Source organism: Ursus maritimus, unplaced genomic scaffold (assembly GCF_017311325.1).
Source record: "Ursus maritimus isolate PB19 unplaced genomic scaffold, ASM1731132v1 scaffold_12, whole genome shotgun sequence".
Lineage (NCBI taxonomy): Eukaryota > Metazoa > Chordata > Mammalia > Carnivora > Ursidae > Ursus > Ursus maritimus.
In genome coordinates this window covers 53,617,883-53,622,994 of record NW_024423564.1, presented here as the reverse complement: position 1 = coordinate 53,622,994, position 5,112 = coordinate 53,617,883, and positions in this window count along the sequence as shown.

The following is a 5,112-nucleotide window of genomic DNA, read 5'->3' as shown; positions in this document are numbered from 1 at the left end:
GGGGGGGGGGGGTCAGAAAACTGAAAATACTACTCATAGGTACTCCATTATCTTTCTATTCTGTTGAATTTCATTGCTATATCTGGCTTACAGGCTTTTTGCCCCATTTTTTCTTTACTTTTGTTAAAGTACTCTTGACCTTTTGCTCTACTTGTGTGAAATGATGCATGGTGTTGAGAAAATGGTACAGTCCCATGTACCTTTTACCCTTCTTCCCCCAGTGATAACATCTTACATAACCAGAGTTAAGTTACAAGGATGGATTCTTTGCTAGATCCGTTGGAGGAAGCATGATTTGTCACTACCTTGATTTCCAACTTCTCCAGAATTGTTTTTGTTCCAAGCCACCTATTTGTCATAATTTGTTACAGCAGCCCCAAGGAACTTAATCTAGTGTTCATGAACTCGGTTGTGATGCCCACGCACTGCTTTCTTCTAGACTAATAGCCTGTTTCTGTAGATGATAATAGAGGTCAGGCAACAATTCCCCTGATGCCAATACATTTCTAGAGAACAGATTGAGAGAAAGTCTGTACTCTGTAGAACCCTCCAACATGAATGCTTGCATTGACACACTCCTACATAGTCCAGACCTCTTTTCTTCTGAGATCTACTTGGGGATAGTGTTTAAGCTGCTTATTCCCAGGGTGTGGGGAGGGGTGAGAATTTCTAGTGCTAAATTAGAGAGTTGGTAATATCCTTCAGTCCCTGCTACTCTGTATGTCTGTACAAAATCCGTTCTGTTTTCCTGTTAATCTTGCCTGCATTCCTACGTTCTCTTCTCCTAGCACCCACCCACTAATATGAGTCCTATAAATCTTTGGATGTTTTTCTTCTAAAATGTCTTTGTGAATGAGTGTGTTTCTAATTTGTGTGAATGGAATTATGCTTTGGATCTTATCTATTACTATTAATACTTTTTTTTTTAAAAAAAGATAATCTGTTCTGGGGGCACGTGGGTGGCTCAGTCGTTAAGCGTCTGCCTTTGGTCAGGGCCTGATCCCGGCGTTCTGGGATCAAGCCCCACATTGGGCTCCTCTGCTGGGAGCCTGCTTCTTCCTCTCCCACTCCCCCTGCTTGTGTTCCCTCTCTCCCTGGCTGTCTCAAATAAATAAAAAATCTTTAAAAAGATAATCTATTCTGCACATCTAGCTCATTGTTTCTAATGAATTTTACAGTATGCATCATAATTTATCACTGTGCAATGGTGGACAGCTAAGCTGCTCCATCTCTTCCCCTCACCTCCTTTACCCCCCCCCCCCCCTACTTATGACCATCTTCATCCCTGCCCCCTTAGGGACCTGGGCAAGAGTACCTATTGGGTCCGAGTGTAAGCTTATGCTTAATTCCACTCAATATTGCCAGTTTGTTCTTCAGATTGGTTCTAGTTCGTGAAAAGTGAAGACCACCCAGATTAGAACAAGCCCAAGGTACTCATTCAGACCTTACTATGGAGGAGCCAGCTAGAATGGCCAGTATCAAAACCTCTAAGGCAGTTAGGAGTGGGAAAGTTTTATGGTGGAACAAAAGGGAAAGGTTCTGGGTATTTTCCTACTAGAAGTTATTGGCATGGGAAGCTAACTAGAAGCAGGGCATCTTTTTTCAATTTTTATTGGGCAGGGAGAGAAAGCAAAAGTAGGGGGAACGGCAGGCTGAGGAAGAAGCAGGCTCCCTGCTGAGCAGAAAGCCTGATACGGGGCTCAGTCCCAGGACCCTGGGATCATGGCCTGAGCTGAAGGGAGAAGCTGAACCGACTAGGCCACCCAGGGTGCCCCTAGGAGCAGGGCATCTTATGACTCGGGAACATACTTGGCTTTGGTTGGTCCTGAGTTGGAAATGGGAGCAAAAACGGAATTTGGTAGTTATTGACCAAGAATGACCATTCTAGGCTAACTGCTGCAAAGGTGGTTTGGCTTCCCAGGTTAATTGCAGAAGTTGCTGGTCAGAGTTCTGTTGTCATACATGCTTTGGCTATATTTCTATAGTTCTCTGGAGTTCCTACTTTTCTACATCCCCACTCAACTTTCTAATTTTTCCCAACATAATGGTTGTAAAATGGGGTATCCTGTTTTAATTTGTATTTCTTTAATTAGCCAAAATCAGAAGCCGTCCATATATTTTTGTAGTCATTTAGAGTTCACCCTTTGAATTTGCTGATTCATATCTTTTGCTTTTTTACAATGACCAGAGAAAGCCTCTTTTTCCCCCCCAGTAATTTCTATGCCTAATGTGGGGCTTGAACTCAACAATTCTCAGATCAAGAGTCACATGCTCTACTGAAATAACCCGGTGCCCAAAGCCTCTTTTCTTTTGATAATTTAGAAGAGTTTGTATATCTGGATAATAATCCCATATTGTTTTTAGATGGTAGAAATATTTTCTCCCAGTTCATTACTCATTTGTTAATTTTGTCTATTCTATCCTCTTAGAACAAAAATCCTCAATATTTTGTGTAATCAAACCCATAATTGTTTTTCCCTTATGGTTGGTGCTTATAAAGTCTTATTTTAAGAATTCCTTTCCTGGGGCTCAGTCGTTTAGCATCTGCTTTGGCTCAGGTCATGATCCCAGCATTCTGGGATCGAACTCCGCATTGGGCTTCCTGCTTGGCGGGAAGCCTGCTTGGATTCCCTCTCCCATTCCCCCTGCTTGTGTTCCATCTCTCGCTGCCTCTCTTTCTGTCAAATAAATAAATAAAATCTTTAAAAAAAAATTCCTACCTACAATCAAATATTCTCCTACATGGTTTTTAGTTTTATGTTTTTCCATTTAAGAAAATTAATGATGTATAGTGTTGCAAGCTTTGAGAAATGAATACAGATATATAATCACAAGATGGGGGCACCTGGCTGTCTCAGTAGGAAGAGCTTGTGACTCTTGATCTTGGAGTTGTGAGTTCGAGCCTCATGTTGAGTATAGAGATTACCTAAAAAGTAAAAATCTTTTTAAAAAATACAGAATTGGTCCATCAGTTTCTGAAATTACCCCTTTTGAGTCTGGCTTCTTTCACTTAGCATAATGCCTTTGAGATTCATGCACATGGCTTTTATCAATCATTCTTTCCATTTTATCACTGAGTAGTGTTTTCTATGGATGTATCATAGTTTGTTGATCCATTTTTTTTTTTTTAAAGATTTTGTTTATTTATTTGACAGGATAGAGACAGCCAGCGAGAGAGGGAACACAAGCAGGGGGCGTGGGAGAGGAAGAAGCAGGCTCATAGCGGAGGAGCCTGATGTGGGGCTCGATCCCATAACACCAGGATCACGCCCTGAGCTGAAGGCAGACGCTCAACCAGGATCACGCCCTGAGCCGAAGGCAGACGCTCAACCGCTGTGCCACCCAGGCGCCCCTGTTGATCCATTTCTAAGTTTAACAGTTTTTGATAATTTCCAGAAATGTTGTAAACATTTCTGTATGTATTTTTTGTGTGAACATAAGTTTTCATTTCACTTGGATATATGCCTGCAGTGGGATTGCTGGTTTGTATGGTAAACATACATATACCAAACTATTTTCCAAAGGAGCTGAACCATTCTGCATTCCCACCAGCAAGGTATGATGTTTCCAGTTGCTCCATACTCTCATCAGCACTGACTGTGGCTTTACATTTTAATCTTTTACATTTCATTCTCTAATCTACCCAAAATCTGTTTTCATATATGGTTTAAGTCAGAAATGCAGTTTTATTTATTGCCAGATAGGCCCATTTTCTGACTCTGTTCTGTTTCATTGATCTGTTATTCTGAAATTTACAATTTCTACTTTTTCCAAGAAAGAAATAAAATACTTAAAAGGAGTATGAGTGTTAGGGGGATTTCAGGCTATAAAAAGGGGGATTGACTGAGTCTTCTCGAATAATGGCATGGGGCTGCAGAGGACGCATGAGCTCCCATTTCTGTTTTTTTTTGTTTTTTTTTTTAATATTTTATTTATTTGAGAGAGAGCACAAGCAGGGGGAGGGGCAGAGGGAGAGGGAGAAGCCGACTCCCCACTGAACAGGGAGCCCAACATGGTGGGCCTCCGTCCCAGGACCTTGAGATCATGACCTGAGCCAAAGGCAGGTGCCCCATGAGCTCCAGTTTTCAGATTTTTTGCCATAAGGCAAAACTTTAAAATTTTTGTACTGTGTATAGGAAATGACTAATCCTAGTGTGTCGTCTTGGGAAGAGGCCTGCCACTGCCAGGTCCAAGTTTCCCACAGTCCAGCTCCATCCCATCTCCCCAGGCTTAAGCCATTCTGGTAAATCAGTTTGGGTTTGAAGGTGAAGTATGTGGAAACTCAGTGAATGTTATATTTATGACTTAGAGGCTGTTGATTTAATTACAGTGATGCCCTTAAAAAATATATATATAATATATACATATATATATACACACGCACACAAATGCACACAGATGGCTCTGTTGTTGGAGATTTGATAAAAGTAAAATGCTCATTTCCTCATCCATTTTGTTTATTGGACTTGTGGAATAACAAACATGACTTTAAATGCTATTGTATGTCTTGTGATTTGTGGAACCAGTCTGTCGTTAATTGAGAGTCAGCCCAGTGTGTTGGAAGGCTGGTGAGGACCAGGAGGGGGCAGAGTGGTGACAGCTGAATTTCTGTGCGTTAGACACTCGGGTGCTTTTCTTGCACATACTTTCCTTCTCATCACTGAAATATTCTGTGCGATTACCCCCCATTTTGTAGATGAGGAAATGAAAAATCATACACATAACTTAAGCAAGTTTACAGAAATAGCAAGAATGATGAGAAATTCCAAGTGGCCATCGATATCAAACTGATGTTACTGGTATTTTAGCATATTGCCCCTTGGGTTTAATTTATTTTTAATTGTGGTTACAATCACATAGCATTAACTTTATCATCTTAAAACATCCTTTTTGGGGGGGCAGCGCCTGGGTTGCTCAGTCCTTAAGTGTCTGCCTTCGGCTCTGGGCATGATCCTGGCACTCTGGGATGGAGCCCCGCATCAGGCTCCTCCGTTGGGAGCCTGCTTCTCCCCCCGCCTTTTTTTTAGGATTTTATTTATTTATTTGACAGACAGCCAGCGAGAGAGGGAACACAAGCAGGGGGAGTGGGAGAGGAAGAAGCAGGCTCCCAGT